Below are 21439 nucleotides of genomic sequence, written 5' to 3'. Positions count from 1 at the left end.
TTGGAACTAACAACATAGAAAAGGAAAAGGATGAGATTCTGAAGGGAGAATATAGGAAGTTAGGCAGGAATTTAAAAAGGAGTCCCGCGAGGTTAGTAATATCTGGAATACTCCTGGTGCTCTGAGTTAGTGAGGAAAGGAATAGGAGGATAAAGCAGATGAACGTATTTCTGACAAGTTGGTGCAGGTGAGAAGGTTTCACATTTTTGGATCATTGGAATCTCTTCTGGGCTAGAAGTGATCTGTATAATTAGAAGGGGACTAAAATACTGGCCGGGAGATTTGCTAGAGCTGCTTGGAAGGATTTAAACTAGTAAGATGTGTGGGTGGGGGGGTGGGACCCATGGACGTATTGAGGAATGAGATCAGTCTGAGACTGGTATAGCTGGGAAAAGGAACAAGTCAAACAGTCAGGACAGGCAGGAACAAAGCAGAGAATGAGGTAAGACAGACAAATTAAACTGAATTTATTTCATTGCAAGAGGCCTAACAGGGAAGATAGATGAACTCAGGGCATGGTCAGGAATGTGGAACTGGGATAACATAACAATTACGGAGATGTGGCTCATGGACAGGACTGACACTTAATGTTCCAGGATCCAAATCCTACAGGAAGGATAGAAAGAGTGGCAAGAAGAGGGGGCTGTGGCATTTTGATAAGGGATAACATTACGACTGTACTTAGGGAGGATATTCCTGGGAATATGTCCAGGGACGTTATTTGGTGGAACTGAGAAATAAGGAGGGGATGATCACCTTTTTGGGATTGTACTATATACCACCCCCCCCCCATAGCTAGTGGGAAATTGAAAATCAAATTTGTAAGGAGACCTCAGTTATCTGTAAGAAGATCTCAATTATCTGTAAGAAGATAGGGTAGTTATTTTAAGTTCCAAACATAGACTAGGACCCCATAGTCGAAGAATGTGGTGCTAGAAAAGCACAGGCAGTCAGGCAGCATCAGAGGAGTTGGAGAATCGATGTTTTGGACATAAGTTCTTAATCAGCAATGAGGCTTGCTGCTCAAGGGGACTGAGAGATAAATGGGAGGGGGTGGGCTTAAGGGTTTAGATGGAGAGGAATTTGTTCAGTGTGTACAAGAAAATTTTCTGATTCAGTATTTGGATGTACCTACTAGAGGAGGTGCAAAACTTGACTTGCTCTTGGGAAATAAGGCAGGGCAGGTGACTGACGTGTCAGTGGGGGAGCACTTTGGGGCCAGCGACCATAATTCTATTAGTTTTAAAGTAGTGATGGAAGAGGATAGACCAGATCTAAAAGTTTATGTTCTAAATTGGAGGAAGGCCAATTTTGATGGTATTAGGCAAGAACTTTCACAGGTTGATTGGGGGTGGATGGTTGCCAGTAAAGGTACGGATGGAAAATGGGAAGCCTTCAAAAATGAGATAACGAGACTCCAGAGATAGTATTGCCTGTTAGGGAGAAAGGAAAGGCTGGTAAGTATAGGAAATGCTGGATGACTAAAGAAATTGAGGTTTTGGTCAAGAAAAAGAAGGAAGCATGTGTCAGGTGTAGACAGCAAAGATTGAGTGGCTCCTTAAAAGTGTACAAAGGCAGTGGGAGTATACTTAAGATGGAAATCAGGAGAGTAAAAAGGGGACAGCAGATAGCTTGGGCAAATAGGGTTAAGGGGAATCCAAAGTGTTTTTATAAATACATTAAGGACAAAAGGATAACTGGGAAAGAAAAGGGTCCATCAAAGATCAGTAAGGCAGCCTATGTTTGGAACCGCACGAGATGGGGAACATACTAAACAAGAATTTTGCATCACTGTTTACTGTCGAGAGGACATATAAGGTACATAAACTGTGGAAATAGATGCTGACATGTTGAAAAATGTTCATCTTGCAGAGGAGGCAGTGCTGGATATCTTAAAATGCATAAAGGTAGATAAATCCCTAGAATCTGATCAGGTGTCCCTAGAACTCTATGGGAAGCTCGGGAAATGATGCTGGGCCCCTTGCTGAGAATATTTGCAGCATCGATAGTCACAGGTGAGGAGCTGGAAAATTGGAGATTGGCTAACGTGGTGCCACTATTTAAGAAAGGTAGTAAGGAAAGGCCAGGGAACTATAAACTGGTGAGCCTGACATCAGTGGTGGGTAAGTTGTTGAAGGGAATCCTGAGGGACAGGATTTACATGTATTTGGATTAGGGATAGTCAATATGGCTTTAAGCATGGGAAATCATGTCTCACTAACTTGATTGAGTGTTTTGAAGAAGTAACGAAGAGGATTGATGAGGGCAGAGAGGTGAACTCGATCTACATGGACTTGTGTAAGGCATTTGACAAGGTTCCTCATGGTAGACTGGTTAGCAAGGTTAGATCACACGGAATACAGGGAGAATTAGCTATTTCGATACAGAACTGGCTTGAAGGTACAAGGTGGTAGTGGAGGGTTGCTTTTCAGATTGGAGACCATCGGTGTGCCACAAGGATCAGTGCTGTGTTGACTGCATTTTGCCATTTATATCAATGATTTGGATGTGAATATTGGAGATATAGTTAGTACGTTTGCAGATGACATCAAAATTGGAGGTGTAGTGTACAGCGAAGAAGGTTACTTCAGAGTCCAACAGGATCTTGATCAGATGGGCCAATGGGCTGAGGAGTGGCAGATGGAGTTTAATTTAGATAAGTGAGCTGCTGAATTTTGGAAAGGCAAATCAGGGCAAGACTTATACACTTATTGGTAAGGTCCCAGGGAGTGTTGCTGAACAAAGTAACCTTGGGGTACAGGTTCATAGTTCCCTGAAAGTGGAGTTTCAGGTAGATAGGATAGTGAAGACGGCATTTGGTATGTTTTCCTTTATTGGCAGAGCATTGAGTATAGGAGATGGGAGGTCATGTTGTGGCTGTACAGGACATTGATTCGGCAATGTTTGGAATATCATATCCAATTCTGGTCTCCCTCCTATAGGAAGGGCTTGTGAAATTTGAAAGGGGTCAGAAAAAACTTACATAAATGTTGCCAAGGTTGGAGGGCTTGAGCTCTCGGGCGAGGCTGAAGAGGCTGTGGCTACTTTCCCTGCAGCATTGGAGGCTTAGGGTGACTTTCCAGATGTTTTTAAAATTATGTGGGATGTGGATAAGGTAAATAGACAAGGTCTTTTCCTTGGGGTGGGGGAGTCCAGAGCTTAGAGGGCATAGTTTAAAGGTGAGAGGGGAAAGATTTAAATGGTACCTAATGGGCAACTTTTTCATGCAGAGGGTGGTGCATTATGGTATGGTGTGTGCCAGAGGAAGTGGTGAAGGCTGGTACAATTGTAACATTTAAAAGGCATCTAGATGGGTATAAGAATAGGAAGGGCTTAGAGAGATGTGGGCCAAATGCTAGCAAATGGGACTAGATTAATTTAAGATATCTGGCTGGTTCGAAGGATCTGTATCTGTGCTGTACATCCCTATGATTCTATGACTCTAACTAAAGCCACAACAGAGTCATTCTAGATTTTTTTCCCCTTAAATTTCCCAGTTTCTATCCCAATTCCTGTATTTCATTGAAATCTCCAGCCAATAATGAATTTAGGGAATTATCCACAAACATGCTGACTTTGATCATTGGTAAAGTTCTGAAACTACTTGCTGAATTTTTTTGACATGATTCTAATTTTCTGAGATGGCCAACTTATTTCAACTTTTATCATCAGAAGTTCATCTGGAGCAGGCCTTGATTCAAGAACTGAGCGCAAGGAAAGACAGAGGTTCAAAGAGACAGCAAAAGTACTGGGAGAACAAGAGAGAAAAAGTAAATTAACTTTGAAGGAAGCTTGCAAAGAATCAAAGAGAAAAAAGAAAATGATTTGCAAATATTATCAGAATTAAACTTGGAACAGAATATTTTCTGTGTGTGACTGAATTCAAACACAAGGACAAAAACAACATCCGTGTATACGCACAAAAAAAGTTAGAAAGTACAAGCCAAAAAATACAAATCAGAACTGACAATGATCTGCAAACATTGACTATTCCCCATGCATTCCCCATTAAAACAAATAACACAGCTGACAGACATTTCAACTTTCAAGCCAGTTATTCAGGGACATAGTCCAACTTAAGAAAAAAAACCAAAAGAACTGTGGATGCTGTAAATCAGAAACAAAAACAGAAGTTGTTGGAAAAGCTCAACAGGTTTGCCAGCATTTGTGAAGAGAAATCAGAGTTAGTGTGGCAGGTCTGGTGACCCTTCCTCAGAACAGAGAAAGGGTCATCTGACCCGAAATGTTAACTCTGCCAGACTGCTGAGCTTTTCCAGGAACGTATGGTTTTATTCTTAAACAAAATCAGAAGACCATAAGACACTGGAGCAGAAGTTAGGTCATTCAGCCATGGCTGATAGGTTTCTCACCCCTGCTCTCCCACCTTCTCCCCATAACCCTTGATCCCCTCGACAATCAAGAACCTATCTATCTCAGTCTTAAATACATTCAAGACTTTCACAGCCTTCTATGGCAATGAATTCCATAGATTCACCACTCTCTGGCTGAAGAAGCTACTCCTTATCTCCATTCTAAAAGGTCATCCCTTTACTCTAAGGCTGTGCCCTCAGGTCCTAGACTCTTCAACCAATGGAAACATCTTCACAACATCTACTCTGTCCAGGCCATTCAAATGTTCTTTAAGAGATCCCCTCTTTTCCTTCTAAATTCCATCGAGTATAGACCCAGACTCCTCAAACACTCCTCAAATGTTAAGCTTTTCATTCCTGGGTCCATTCTCGTGAACCTCCTCTGAACATGCTCCAGGTTCAGTATATCCTCCCTGAGGTATGGGGCCCAAAACTGTGCACAATACTCCAAATGTGGTCTAACCAGAGCTTTATCAATCCTCAGAAGTCCATCCCTGCTTTTATATTCAAGTCCTCTCAAAATAAATGCCATAATTGCATTTGCCTTCCTAAGCATTGACTCAACCTGCAAGTTTAACTAGACAGAATCCAGGACTGGAACTCCCAAATCGCTTTGCACTTCAGACTTTTAAATTTTCTCCCCATTTAGAAAATAGTTCATGCCTCTATTCTTCTTACCAAAGTGCATGGCCTCACACTTTCCCACATTGTACTCTATCTCCCACTTCTTTGCCCACTCTCCTAACCTATACAAACCCTTCTGCAGCCTCCTGTCTTCTCAATGCTACCTGTCCCTCTATCTTTTTTTCTAACACAGTCATTTAACTTCTCCTAATGCATCTATGCTATTTGCTTCTAACACACTATATGTTATAACAAACTCCACATTGTTACTACTCTGGAAAAAGTAATCTCTTCTGAATTTATTATTGTATTTATTCATGACTATCTTATAGTTATGCCCTCTACATTAGCACTTTTGAACAAATAGAAACATTTTCTCTATGTCAATCCCACCAAACCCCTAAACAAAAACAGAAAGTGTTTGAGAAATTCAACAGGTCTGGTAGCACCTGTAGAAAGAGAAACATAGTTAATGTTTCAAGTCCAGTGAGAGTTTCTCCAGTAATTGCTTTTTTTTGTTTCAGGTTTCCAGTATACAGTCTTTGTTCTATTAAACCCTTCCATTTTCTTAAACGTCTCTGTCAGGTTACCCCACATCCTTCTCTTTTTGTGCAGCAAACAATCCTAGCCTGTTTTACAGAGGAAGAAATGATTTAAAAAAAAATTATAGAATACAATCCTACAGTGTGGAAACAGGTCCTTTGGCTGAACAACAAAACCACCAAAGAGTAACCCACCCAGATCCATTCGCCTACTATTCTACATTTACCCCTGACTCATGCACCTAACCTACACATTCCTGAACACTATGGGCAATTTAGCATGGCCAATTCACCCTAACCTGAACATCTTTGGAATGTGGGAGGAAAATGGAGAACACGGAAGAAACCCATGCAGACACTAGGAGAATGTGTAAACTCCACACAGTCAGCCGCCCGTGACAGGAATTGAACCCATGTCTCTGGCACTGTGAGGCAGCAATGCTAATCACTGAGCCACCATGCCACTAAAATTAAAATTTGGTTAGATAAATTGATTCTTTGGAGGGTGAGATAGTTCAATAATCTAAATGATCATTTCCTGTTTCACATTTCTAAGCTTCTGTAAAGTCAGGATTAAAGTGATCAATATATTTCTAAACATTCTCCTACCAGTTGTTATAATAAAGATGTTCCTCTTTCCACTAAGTTTGAACTGTCCTAATTCAGCTCCTAGTGCACTTGGGTCAACAGTAATAAACTGATATTAAATATGGTAATCTCCCTCCAAGTGGACATCCGGTTGCAGGATGCTGGCTTCTACTTTTGTGCATTCAAAGGACATCCCAGCTGGCAGGAGGCTAGAATGGGGGTGAGATCCGTGCACATTCAGCAAAGACAACACTTGAAATTGCTTTGGAGTACAACATCCACCACTGGACTCACACACATTCTTGAGATTCATTCCAGAACCAGTTTGGCCTCTTGGCTACTTCTTGCAGGTTGAAGCAAATACAGTATTGGTGAGGTATTTGTCCTTCATTAATTCCAGTTCTACTTCTCCCTGGATTGTTCACTATTTCAGCTGTCCATGCTTTTGCTGAGATTAAATCTCTCAATTTTGGTAATTCTGATCTTTTCCCCGTGAGCCTGAACTTCATACCTTGAGATTCTCCTGGCCCTTTTGACCTGCTCAAAGTGGGCTACAAATCAAGCAATTTCAAGAAATAACTTGCTAGTCACTCATGGTAAGGATAACAAGGACTTTTGACCTCAAAAGAATCAGCTACTAAATACAGATCAATAATTAAAATCTAATCTCTGTGGGGGGCGGGGGGGGGGAAAGGGAAGTCCAGGTACTATTGATAAAGCTAATTACTGCAGATGCTGGAATCTAAAACCAAAAGAGAAAATGCTGGAAAATCTCAGCAGGTCTGGCAGCATCTGTAAGGAGAGAAAAAAGTTGACGTTTCGAGTCTAACTGACCCTTTGTCAAAGCTTTGACAAAGGGTCAGTTAGAATCGAAACATCAGCTCTTTTCTCTCTTTATAGATGCTGCAAGACCTGCTGAGATTTTCCAGCATTTTCTCTTTTGATTCCAGGCACTATTGTATGTTGTGTAATGAGCAATTACTCTGTGTATTTGTACCACATGCTTCCATTTCTAGTTTATTAAGGCTTTAGTCACTTTTTCTTGCTCTCATTAAAGTGATAACCAAAGATAGCTGCTGCAACTCTTAAATAAAAAAGAAAATGCTGGACATATTTGGTTTGAGGTAGCATCTCTGGATAGAAAAATTAAGAGTCAGCAATGTGAAACTTTTGTCCAAATGTTCTGAACTAGGCTTGATTCCCTATTTTCAAACCAAATTGGGCAAGAAGTTTCATAAAGTTACCTGCAGATTTTTGGGTCCATCTTCTAATAGGGGATTCTTTCAAGCTCATCAAAAATAGAAATTCTCACAGAGAAGAATGAAGAAAATCTTCTTGAGACACCCCACCTTTTCTTAGCACTAGATTCTGTATTCCAGTATGTAAACATAATTTAAATGCCCAAAGTCTCTTTGAGAAGACACACAGAGAAGGTGAGAGTGCAAGATAAGTGTGTAGGGGTAGTATGTGGCTGATGGAATAGGATGGTAAGTCAATGAGGAAAGTAGAGTTGGGAGGGAGGGAGCAAACAGTTCAGGTATGATTATGGGGGATACTCAAATGGATGGGGTCAGTGGGTAGTATCAAGGTTAGGCAAGGATAGTTGGTTGAGGACAGAGTCATGTATAGTGGGTAGGCAGTTGCTGGTAGTTGTAGGGCTGGTCACATCAGATTGGATTGAGTGTATATTCAGGGGTCAGTGAGTTGGGAGTAGTTATTTTGGGTGGGTGGGAGTGGTGGAAGTGATTCAGGATGGGGTGGAATCATGAGAGGGTGTAGTGGAGAGTCAGGGGGTTAACCTTTAGAGAAACCATAAGTTTGACATCTTAGGCAAATCAGAAAAACAATGCTACTGGTGTGGAGAGTGATCCCCATTAGAAGACTGATTTTGGCCAAAGCCAATTTAGCCTTGTGTCTCTGGTATATGAGCATGGACAGCAAGCTTCCATAGTCACCTGACCTGTGCTAAATTAGGATTGTTCTGGAGTCAGCCAGTGGAGCCTGACTAAAATTGGGGAGGATCCAATCTTGTGGAGCCTTGATTACATAGGTGATTGCCTGTCTCCACTGTGTGGGATTCTGGGCAAGATTTCCAATTAAAATATTTTGCGATAAATTTATGCTTGTAGGTACTGGATTATTTCACACAGGGTTTCTGCAGGAAACAGACTGTCAACCCTTCAATATTATTTATTTACATTTGAGTTTTCATGACCATTCAAGAACTTTATAGTCACAATTAGTGGTGCTATTGTCTATTTCCAGATTGCTTTATTTAACTGAATTCAAATTCTCAAATTACCATGGTATGATTAAAACATATGTTGTCTATGGGCTATTAATCCAGGCCTTGCTATAAAAGCAACTCTACTCCCCCAAAAGATGAAACAGGCAGCTTAAAAGTTTTTGCTATTTCAAAGGACACAATACCCTATACTAGCACAAAACAATTCCACTGTGCTATATAAAAATGTACTAGGGATTTGATGGAAATATTTCCTTTACCCCACTGTCTATTAGACCTCCATCTCAAAAGGCCATGTCTCCACTTAAAAAGTTATAAAAACTATGACAGGAACTATTTAAAAGAAAAAAAAAAGTTGATACATCTCATCTTCTATTTCACTGCATAAATGGCACCTTGGCAGAACCTATTGGCAGCTACAATAAATTTTGCGCAGACCACAAACTAGTTGCAAATGAAAATGTAAAAGAAATGCAAATGTCAGTACTTTATCTTCTAAGTTTAATTTTTAATCATTTCCATCATTATAAATGTCCTATACACTGGTTTCCCAGGAATTAAATAATGAGGTGTACACTCTTTACAGAAACACTGGTTTCCTTCAAATACATCATGAAGGTTTTTTTTTATTGCGGCATAACACTAGATAATTTGCAAGAAATAACTTTAGATCAAGCTTGCATAAAATAGCAAAAAATATACGCTGCACTTGGAGGCACAGTATTTATTGTATCTAAATAATGAGTATCATTAAGGTCTTGTTCTGCATTTACTTATTATAACATACATACAGGATGTACTGGTAGGAGATTGTTGACTTATATTGCCTGGGTTTCTGCCCTTTTAAACTAATGGGTAGGAAACCAGACACTGTTCAACAATTTCCCCACTAGGATTCCCTTGAGCAAGCCTTCTCTTTCCAAATGTCCCAGTTGGGATCAGTTTGATCTGCTCAAACACATTCAACAGCTGGCAGCTCAGCAACTTGAAAAGATATTACCATTATCTTCTGTCAGAATGAACGTTGGCAAGACTGTCGGAAGTTAATCATTTTCTGGACTTTCAGTATGATATTAAGGACAGTAAGACAACACATCTGGTCAGCAATAGTTTTCAAATTAAACATACCAAAATTGTGATTGGAATGATGGCAGCTGAATGAGACCTTTCTTCTTAACTTCGAAATAATTCATTTCACTGCTCAACATATTGACATCAGGGATAAAAGTTCATCACCCCAATCAGAATGTAAATCTGTCTATGGAATTGTCATTTGATTGAAGACGACATTTTCTTTGAATTGGAATAAATCACAATTTTCTTTATACTTGGAATAATTATGAGTCTTTTATACATTACAATTTTATTTTATCATGGGATTTAATATCAGACAGCTGCATGCTAAAATGTACAAATCTTGCTCAGTGTAGGAATACTTGAATGGTTTGAGCATCCAGGAAGAACATACTGCATTCACCCAGATCAATTTTGAGCTGGAAAATCAGCAAGAATGACACGGCACACATGGGAAACAGAGGGATTTTTTGAACCTCTGTTCAAGGGGTTATCACCTCAATGTTGTAAAATACAGCATTTTATCTATGTTCTAACTGTCTTCTTTTCCTGTGTTCTGTCTTTTCATTGAAATACTATTAGGATACAATATAATTTTGAAAATGATACAGCCCATTTGATGCCCAGCGACCAGGCGAGGCCAATATGGCTTGTATGGGTAATATGTAAGATAACTGCCTCAAATTACGACACTTTGTTAACTCGCCTTTTCAAAGAGAGTAGAAAAACTAAAGGCAGACTATTGTAGCACGTAAAGTATATGTGTGCAAAGTGTGCAATAGCAGTTTTACCAACTACATTTGTATACTTTTTGGGTGAACACAATGTGTGGCATTACTTTTTGGTTTTCTCTCATTAAAAGGTGTTACAAGGTACACCTTAGGCACACTCTGTTTCAGTTCAGCAATACTACCAGGACATATTAGAGGATCTGTGGAAGACTAACAATGAAATCTACTTCAGTTAACTTTGAGGGGTCTTATTTCAGATGTAATTTTAGTGCAATGATTATTTTAACCTTTTCTTATTTTCTGCATTCTGAGCAAGAATGAAAATGATTTTGCATATTATGGAAATTTCATAAATCATTTCATGGTTCATTGCCTAAACCATATCTTTGCAGAATTAATTCTACCGTTTAAAATCTGATTGAAGATTTGTAGCTCGGGTATCCGTTGTTGTGGTTCTGCTCGCCGAGCTGGAAGTTTTTGCTGCAAACGTTTCGTTCCCTGGCTAGGGAACATCATCAGTGCTGTTGGAGCCTCGTGTGAAGCGCTGCTTTGATGTTTCTTCCGGTATTTATATTGGTTTGTTCTTGCCGCTTCCGGGTGTCAGTTTCAGCTGCAGTGATTTGTATGTGGGGTCCAGGTCGATGTGTCTGTCACCAATCTCGGGACTCATAGCAGAGGCAGTTATGCAAAGGTTAGAACATACAGCCATACCACAAATCCAACCCAAACTCTGGATCAGATATGTTGATGACACCTTTGTAATCATCAAAAACACAGATATAAAAAAAACACACCGAATCATCAACGCCACACTCACAGGAATCCGATTCACACGAGAAGAGGAAAAGGATAGCCAACTCCCATTCCTAGACGTGTTAGTAGAGGGAACACCCAACGGAGAATTCACCACAAGGGTACACAGGAAACCAACACACACAGACCAAGTCTTAAACTATGAAAGTAACCACCCCAACACACACAAACGAAGCTGCATCAGGACACTATTCAAAAGGGCCACAACACACTGCAGTACACCAGAACTGCGAAAAGAGGAAGAGGAACATCTATACAAGGTATTCGCCAAAAACGGATACCCACGCAACTTTATCACCAGATGCCTAAGAGATAGACCGAGGAACGAGGACATGCCACAACCAAAAGGACTAGCCACTCTACCATACGTCAGGAGCGTCTCAGAACTGACAGCCAGACTACTGCGACCCTTAGGACTCATAACAGCACACAAGCCAACATCCACGCTCAGACAACAACTCACTAGAACAAAGGACCCAATACCCAGCATGAGCCAAACTAACGTAGTTTACAAAATACCATGCAAGGACTGCACAAAACACTATATAGGACAAACAGGAAGACAGCTAACAATCCGCATCCATGAACATCAGCTAGCCACAAAACGACACGACCAGCTATCTCTTGTAGCCATACACTCAGACAACCAGCAACATGAATTTGCCTGGGAAAACACCACTATCATAGGACAAGCCAGACAGAGAACAGCCAGAGAATTCCTAGAAGCATGGCATTCATCCCCAAACTCCATCAACAGACACATTGACCTGGACACCATATACAAACCACTACAGCTGAAACTGACACCCGGAAACGGCAAGAACATCCATCAACAGACACATCGACCTGGACCCCACATACAAATCACTGCAGCTGAAACTGACACCCGGAAGCGGCAAGAACAAACCAATATAAATACCGGAAGAAACATCAAAGCAGCGCTTCACACGAGGCTCCAACAGCACTGATGATGTTCCCTAGCCAGGGAACGAAACGTTTGCAGCAAAAACTTCCAGCTCGGCGAGCAGAACCACAATAATTCTACCGTTTTACAAAAATCAAGATTATGATATTTCAGCCTGTAGTGGATTCAGAAAGCAAGGTTCAGTCATAAGTTTTGTTTTAGCTTCAAGTTAGTAAACTAAACCAAGAACAAGGAACTCTTGCAATATCCAGGTCAACATCCCTTCCTCAATTCCAACATTAAATAGAACATCCTTGGCAAATACATGAATTGTACTGAAGTTTGGACATTTAAGGATGAGATGAAGTGAGATATACATATACTCACACACACAAGCTTTTTTTCTTTTTGTTTCAGAAATCAACAATAAATTGAATTAATAAATCATTCAAAAATGAAATGAAGAGGGAGACAAACTCTACAAATTCTGCAAGAAAGGTGAAGTAGTAGATCATGTAGAAATGGGAAAAGTGGTCAAAGAGGCATGGGAAGTAATGGAAGTGCAAATAATTTCAAATTATCACCTTTTATTCAAAATGTATCAGTAATAGTGTGGTTAGAGAAGAGGCAAGAAATCTAAGACATGCAAAGCAAGGGCAAGTACACGAAATAGCTAATGTTCTGCTCCCAGTCTAACAAATACAGCTTGAGTCATTTAACTAGGGCTACATTATTGCTAGTTATGATTAAATACATAACTTTCTTCTCTTCCTTCTCTACCAGTGTTGCTGAATTAAGGAAATACCTGTTGAGCAATTTGCTTCCTTTAAGTATTCAATAAGTAACACAACAGCAACAAATGCACCAAACATTTTAATAACTGACGTAAAATTGATATATGTTTCATACACTGATCTACATGATGAATTAGGCAGCAAACGAGTGTTAGAAGGGTTTAATTATAAATGCATATTGTAGTATAAACATCAGTTTCCATGTTTCCCTATCCAGAAGACAATACTCAACCGGGGAAGAACTTAGACATTTTTAATCAGCCTGATCAGACATATTACAACATATGGCTGGGAAAGGAAGTCCTTGAACCTAGATTTTCTGATCAAGAAGTCAGGGCACTTTGATTGCTCCCCAAGAACTCTTCAGGGAAGAACTTAGTTTTTTTTTTAATGAACCTATTTAGTGATGTTATTATGCACCTCGGCGTAGATGAACTTAAATACAAAGATCCAATCATCATTAGCTGTTCTGAATCAATTCTAGAACTGATTTATTTGAGTCTTTAAGGGAGCTCCATTTCTAACTCTAACAATATAGACATAATAAAAATTCCATTTAAAATAAATAATCAAAACAAATTCATTCTCAGGGTGCAGAGTAGTTAGTTCATGCCAATTAAAATGACCAAGGACAAGATTTCAAATGCCAATAAACGGGAGTCAATGAATCCTGAAGAGATACTAGCAGAGTATAAATATATTAAGATGGCATTCAAAACTCTAAACATAATATTTTGTTTCAATATCATACAAAATAATCAAATTTATTCTTAGGAGAAAAAAAAGAAGTGCTGGTATAATAACCATTTAAGGACTAACCCATCCAGATTCAGAAAACAGAACTTCTGCCTAATCAACAGCTTTACTCTCTTTTGAGTGCCTTAAACCTTCAGTGACAGTTGTAAACCTTTTGACGTATGAAATACAGCTATACATGCCTAGCTAGATTGGTGGATTATGATGGTATAAACCCCTCCTGTGGAATACTATCAGCAATCTTAATCTAAGGTCGTAAAAGAGTAGATTAGAAGAGGTCCATTTAAGTACATCATTCAAACAAAATAACATTCTATGTTTAGGTACAGTTCTGTTACAATCACTTAGTCTTGATTAAAAACTGTATAAGTTGACAGAGGAGAGATTCTAGCACAAGAATTCCATACAATTTCACCGATCATAAACAAATGTGGTTCAGAGTTTGCAAGTTGCAGATTAATAATATTATGAACATTGTTAAGCACTGATATAAAACAAGTCATGATTTGGAGGTGCCGGTGTTGGACTGAGGTGTACAAAGTTAGAAATCACACAACACCAGATTATAAGTCCAGCAGATTTATCTGGAAGCATTAGCTGATGATCACCTGATGAAGGAGCAGCGATCGGAAAGCTAGTGCTTCCAAATAAATCTGATGGATTATAACCCGGTGTTGTGTGATTTTTTAACTATATAAAACAAAGAACTGTTGATGCTGGAAATATGAAACAAAAAAATAGAAATTGCTAGAGAAACCCAGCGGGCTTGACAGTAAAGTGGAGAGAAAACAGAGTTAACATTTCAAGTGACCTGTCTCCATCATTAAAAAGCAACTTGGAGGGAGCGAAGATAATGGCGATCTAGGAAGATCGCGTTACAGGGCTATGCACTGCATTGCAAGTGGGACAAAGTTCTAGCCCGCTCTACCTGGACCACGGTGATATCCTGGGACTCTGGAAAGGTCGTGGAATCCCAGGAAACTGTCAGAGTACAACTTACCTTCGTTTTCACCATCCAGGGATGCCGAAGAATGGAGGAAGCACATTCATCGCTGGGCCTGTGGCCCAGTCTGCAGGATCCTCAGACTCTATTTCTTACCAGGTCCTAGTGAAGAAGCTCATGAAATCTTGAGAGATGATGGGCAAGTAGACAGAGGAGAAGCTGGCCCCGATCTCTATCATGCTGCAGAAGCATGAACAGCAGCTGGGAGACGTGGAGAAAAGGATGGATAAGGTAAAACACAGAGTTGCAGTGGTGGAAGCTGATACTGGCTCCTCCAAGGATAGGATCCAGGCCCTGGAGATGCAGGTCCATAATTTGCTTAACCAGGTTGATGACATCAAGAACATGGGCAGGAGAAAAAATATTCGGATTGTTGGTCTGCTGGAAGTTAAGTAAGGTGAGCGGCCAGTGGAATGTACTGAGGGCTGGTTGCTGAAATGCGTTAACTTGGAGACTGGAGTGAGAGGCTCACTGAGTTACGGCGCAGAGGTCAGATCTGGACCAACATCCTTCTCCTATCTTGGTGCAATTTCATCACTATAGAGGATATGGAGAGAATCATGGAAGCTTCCAGAATCCAGGGGAAGAATCCGAAGGCTCTAGTTTACAAGGGCTCGAAAATCACATTCTTCCAGGACTTTTCAGCGGTACTAATCCAGAAAAAAAAAATCCTCTGATGGTGTCAAGAGAAGACAGAGAGCTCGGGACCCAGTTCTCTCTGAGGTATCTGGCAGTGCCTCGAATCACCTTAGATGGATCTGTACATCTCTTTGACATGTCAGAGAATGCAAGAGACTTTGTGGACCTATTAACTTAATCTGAACAATTTAGTGTGTACAAATGTTGTTTGGGTATGTCTCTGTTTTTCTTTAAAAAAAGAGGAAGTTGGTTGGGGCTTTCTTTCCTATATTTTATTATTGGTAATAATCTGGTCTAAACTATGCTCAGGGGCATTTGGAAGCTGTACTTTCAATTTCCAAGTTAAGTTATACCAAAGGATAGGTGGGGTACTTACATTTTTTTTTTCCAAAATTTCTTTGTTCACATTGTTATCCCATGGTATATTTTCTTTCTTTTCTGCTTGTGCTTGCGTTGCAGCTCTAGCTAGGAGGAGGGAAAATGGTTGGGATGGCTATAGCTTATGGACAGTTTATGCCTAGTTCAGGTATTTCAATGCCCTGGCTGCAGTATTAAGTGGGATGGGAAGTTGGGCCCTGGGATGTTAGATACCCCCTTTGGGCAGGGGTGCATTCCCCTATTCAGCACCATTGGCATTTTATGTGTTGGTTTGTTTTTTTTTGTTTTTTGTTGATTATAATCTTTGATAGCTTTGGAGGTTTGTTGACTGTAGTGGTTTTAGTTTGTGCAGTTTTTATGTTCAATGGATCGTGTGACACTAAGGCTCGACAATTTGAAATTTGAGTTCCTCCTCTCTGGAATCTAAATATTACTGCAGAAGGTTACGGTTAATGACTTGATTAAATGGTGTACCTGAAACATCAAGGGGAGTCACTCACCAATTAAGATGAAGAAGGTACTCTCGAGTCTTAGAAAGGAAAAGGTGGATATTTCTTTATTACAGGAGACACACTTGGATGATAGACAGCATTTGAAACTACAGCAGAATGGCTTTGACCAGGTTTACTTTACATCTTTTAATACCAGAAGTAGTGGAGTGGCTATATTGGTTAGGCGAAATCTCCCATTTAAGTTACTACAGTGTGTTAATGACATACATGGGAAGTTTGTAATCCTCAAAGCCTGTTAAACGGGGAAGAATATGGTGTTTTAAATGTTTACTGCCCATCCCGTCAAATTTCTGGTAGATGGATTCTCTAAATTGGTCAGTCTCGAGTCCCAGCATATCATTATAGGGGGAGATTTTAATTGTCTTATGGATCCCATGGTAGACAGATTGCCCAAAGGCCCCCCTGATACCTTCTGTATAAACTAAACAATTAGTGGGTCTGCAATGTGGAGTTAGGGTTGGTTCACATCTGGAGGTGTCGCCACTCTACTAGCAGGGATTTTATGGGTTTTTTTCCAGTCTACACAGATGTCACACCAGGATTAATTTTTTTTCTGACCCCCGTGGCAACCCTGGGCTTGGTGGCACCTTGTACGATTGGTCATATTACCATCTCCAATCATGCTCCAGTTGGTTAAGATTAAGGATGCTATAGTGGGCCTGAGGCACTGGCGAATGGATCCCTTTATCTTTAAGAATAATAAATTTAGGGTGTAGGTTTGCTCGCTGAGCTGTAGGTTTGATATTCAGACATTTCATTACCTGGCTAGGTAACATCATCAGTGGCGATCTCCAAGTGAAGCGAAGCTGTTGTCTCCTGCTTTCTATTTATATCTTTCTCCTGCATCGGGTTCCTGGGGTATAAATAGAAAGCAGGAGACAACAACTTTGCTTCACTTGGAGGTCACCAGTGATGATGTTACTTAGCCAGGTAATGAAACGTCTGGAAATCAAACCTACAGCTCAGCGAGCAAACCTACACCCTAAACCTCAACCTGAGCTACAAACTTGAGAATAAATTTGTGGAATACTTCTCTAAGGAATTTAGGGTGTTCTTACACATTAATTCAGGCTCAGTTTGTTGCCCATCCGTCCTTCGGCAAACTGCCAGAGACTATGCCAAGGAGTTAGTTATTTCCTACTCTGCCAGCAGGAAGCAGCAGCAACGTGTACTCGAAGCACAGTTTAAGGCAGCCGAGAAGGCTTACTTTAACAGTCCCTCATTGGCCAAGCTAGAGGATTATGGTGCTGCAGTCTGCATTGAATTCCATGTTCATGCTGACAGCAAAGAAGGAGCTTACTTTCGCAAAACAAAGGTTATATGAGCATGGTGACAAGCCAGGCAAGTACATAGCATATCTCGCCAGGATAAGGTGTGTCCCTCAAGCCATTACGTCGATTAAGGAAGGATCTGGGAACCTAACACGTGATTCTGAAAACATGAATGTGGCATTCTAGAGATGTTACATTGAATTATACCAATCTGAAGGTTATGAGGAAGGGTGGGCCAAGATGGAGTTCTTTTTCATTGACCTTGAGCTCCCAGGTGTGACCTCCAATCAATGCCTCGTTGTCAGAGCAAGAGGTGCAGGAGGCTGTGAAGCAGATTTAGAGTGGAAAGGCACCCAGTCCTGATGGACTTCCCAGTGAATTCTACAAGGAATTTATAAACATATTGTCAGGCCTGGTGCTCAACATGTTCAATGACTTGTACAGTCATGATTGTCTCCTGCTATCTCTAAGAAAGGCCAATATTTTGCTTATTCTTAAAAAAGGAAGGTCTTGGAGGATGGTGCTTCTTTACAGGCCCGTTTCACTCTTAAATGTGGACTTTAAAATTCTCTCTAAGAATCTTGCATTAAGACTGGAGACTGTGCTACCTTTTATTGTTAAAGAGGACCAGACAGGCTTCATAAAGGACCGCAGATCTTCAAATAATGTTAGGAGGCTGCTTAATGTAATTCAAGTGTGTCAACAAAAGTCAATACAGGGATTGGTGATTTTTCTAGATGCAGAGAAGGCATTTGAACGAGTTGAGTGACTGTACCGTTTTTCATACTCTAGAGCGGTTTGACTTATGCGAAGCCTTTATAAGATGGGCAAAGGTTCTCTACGGTGACTCTCTCGCTGCGGTCATCAACAATGGGGTGCAATCAAGCAACTTTAGTATTTTTAGGAGCAACCGACAGGGCTGTCCCCTTTTGCCATTGCTTTTTACATTGGTGATTGAACCTTTGATGGAGGCCATTCATAGGGATCCTAATGTATCGGCTTCAGAAGTGGGGCAAAAATTACATAAGATTTTGTTGGTACACGGATGATGTCCTTATTTTTCTTGTCAAATCTAGCATCGGCTCGTTTGGCACCTTTTCGGGGTACAAGATTAATTTTGCAAAATCACAGGCTATGCCTATGGGTAGTCTTACGAAGGTGCTAGGTCTTGAGGGCAAATCTCGATTTCCATTTAAGTGGTCACGGTGGGGGGAGGGGTGTTCTATATTTGGGCATATTAATCACTCTAATTCTTGATTGGTTGTTTAAAGCTAATTTTGTTTAATTATTCGACAAAATCAAACAAGACCTTCAAAGATGGAAGGTGCTTTTGGTCTCATGCAACAAAAGAGTTTGAATAGCCCTGCATTCTTAACATAGTTATGGATTTAACAGTACAATTTATGGAATAAGGGGTCACTTTTCTGTTTGACAAAAATTATGTACCACTCATTTCTACCTTTTTCAACTCTTCTGCACTCGCAGCAGTGTTTATATTCAGTCTCACTGTGGTAGTTAAAGCTACAATTTGATCCATTGCATTTTTCTTCTGAGCTCCTTTCAGACTTACTCTTATGAGCATCAATAAATCCCATGGATTATCCACGTTCCTTCCAGCATGCTCAAAGGTGTCCCACTCTATTACAAAGGAAATATTTAGACCTGCAGTTTTTCCTTCCACAGTGAACAACTTTCTTTCTGCTCTGAAGAGGATCTTCGGATTTCCCAGCCACTTTCTCTGGCTACTTGCTGTCCCTTCACTCTTCCATTTTTTATCCTTCTTGGGTTAACGAAGGTGACAGTAAACATTTTTATAGATCAGCCCACATCAGCCATCTCCACTGTTCTAGCTGTTGCAATCCTCTGGCTTTCAACACAGATTCTAATTGATGGAAAGACTGAATTTTGAAATTCTTCAAAGAGAATAATTTTCCTTAAAGATTGATACCTTGCTTTAACCCCTACTGCCCACATCCAATGCTATACTCTTTCAAATTCAATGTAGGTCTGCACAGGCTGTTGCTTTAAATTTTTAAACTTTTTACCTTAATGCCTCAAGAGCTAACTCGTACTTATCAAGAATAGTCTTGTTTTGCTTTAAAACTGTGCCATAATCCATAGAAACCTCTTCTGAAAGCGATGCATAAATCTTATGAGCTCTTCCTGCCAACCTGCTCTGCATAGGCAGTGTCAAGATTTTCTTTGGCTACTTTTTTATTTTCCTACTTTCTTGGATGACATAAAGAATGCCTTCACATTCTTTTCCTCAAATCTTGGAAGGGCTTACACAAGCTTAAACACTTCAAGACTGGACTTCAAGGTATGGGGTTGGTTGTTGCTCATTAGAAATTTCCTTTGCGCCTGAGGTCTTTTTTGTCTTCAGATTTCTAAGCTGTCAGTACTTATCTATCTCTCTCTCCTTTTGCGTTTATTGTCTTTTTTTCCCCATTGCAATTCTAATTATGGCTGTTTAAGTACTCTTCCTTTTTTCTTTCTTCTCTCTGATATTCTTTTTCATCTTTCTGAAGCGCTCATTTAATCTCTCCGAAGTACTCCACATTTTAGATCTCTAAAGCGCTGACTTTTCTTTTCCTTAAGTTCAAGCTTTTAAATGTCTATTGCCCTTTCAATTTCAAACCACTTCATTTATTTTTTATTCTCAAGCTACTTTCTTGCTTTTTCAGGCTCAGGATGCCTTAACTACAACTGTATTTTTGCTAACTTAACTGATTCATCACTTGTTATACCTAGTTCTCTCGTAATTTCTTTAATTCCAAAAGTTTCTCTGCCTTCTTAGGTTTAAATGCAACTCCACTTTTAACTCCTTTGCCAATTTTGTTACCTTAGTCGAATCGTGTGAACCATTCAGGGCTACCTCTTTCACCTTTAAGAATGTTTTGGAAACTTGCAATGCCATTTTGGTTTTATAATATGAAAAATTTGGAATAGGTCCTTCTCCCCTTTAACAATTACTGTTACTCTATGTCCAATTTCACACTGCCCTTGTCCAAGATCCTAGATGAGCATTCAAACATTTTTACAACTCTGATGGAAGCAACGTGTTGGCAATCAAGCCCCACTACTCCACAAACCATATCATTCTTGTGAATGTTTTCAAATCAACTACCAAAATTGGCCAAATTGTTACTTTTATTACTACTCTCCAGCATTAGGAAAACAGTGGTGTACTGGTAATATAACTGGACTAATATTCCAAAATTCCATGTTTTGTTCTGGGGACATAGGCTCAAATCTCACCATGGCAAATGGTGAAATTTGAATTCAATAACAACCTGGAATTGAAAGCCATGGTGACCATGTGACCACTGTGGATTGTTATAAAAACCTGTCTGGTTTACTAATATACTTCAGGGAAGGAAATCTGCCATCTGGTCTAACCTATGTCCAACTTCAGACACAGCAATTTTGCTGACTTTTAATGATCCTCTATCGTGGCCTAGCAAACCAGTCAGTTCAATGCGGAATGGACAGTAAATGCTGGTCCAGCCAGTGATATCCACATCCCATGACTAAGTTGAAAAAAACAATGAAACTCTCTCCAAGTTTCTTGAACAAATTTAAGATTAAGTGAAGATTAATATTAACTGCAAATAAACACATGTGTATAACAAATGTGACAATACAGTTCTGTGGTGATGGTATAGGTTTTTAAATAAAGACAGGCTAAAGAAGAAAACCACCCCATTGATGACCTTTCAGGGATTATGAGATAGTCAGAGAAATTTAATATTTGAGAACTTTCTTAGATTTCCACAATTATTTTTCTGAGAGAGTTCTGTGCAACTTGTCCTACTGTAAAATTACTTTTTGAGGAGAAAGGAAAAAGTCTTATTTACTGCACACATTGGAGACATTTGTCTCTACTACACAGCCAACTTGGAAAAACAGACACCAGCTCCAGAAAGATGCTGCTAGCCAACCATCAGCATACAGACCTCATCTCTTCAAAACCAAGTTTATCCAGGCATTAAAGCCCTAAACTTCATCTATTATATCTCTCTTAAAAGCTTTGATTTTTCACTTTTCAAAGTTACTCGACCTTTCTGTGACTAAGTCACAGCTCATATTATCATTGAGAAATTCCAAGATGTTACATGTCCTTTCAGAACCTTGCTTAACTCTTTTTGACCCAAAATGTCCTTCAATTCTATATCCCAATTCCTCATTGTTTTCA

The 21439-nt window shown here is 39.9% G+C and overlaps 1 protein-coding gene across 1 annotated transcript in view; it reads right to left on the bottom strand.

Annotated features, from left to right (window-relative positions):
- Positions 1-21439, bottom strand: part of LOC132817814 (regulator of microtubule dynamics protein 3-like) — a 232906-nt gene that overhangs the window by 35791 nt on the left and 175676 nt on the right. The gene's annotated exons all lie outside the window — the stretch shown is intronic.

This window comes from Hemiscyllium ocellatum, chromosome 8 (genome assembly GCF_020745735.1).
Source record: "Hemiscyllium ocellatum isolate sHemOce1 chromosome 8, sHemOce1.pat.X.cur, whole genome shotgun sequence".
Classification (NCBI taxonomy): domain Eukaryota; kingdom Metazoa; phylum Chordata; class Chondrichthyes; order Orectolobiformes; family Hemiscylliidae; genus Hemiscyllium; species Hemiscyllium ocellatum.
The sequence above is the reverse complement of the archived record's forward strand: the minus strand, read 5'-3'. Positions and strand labels throughout refer to the sequence as shown.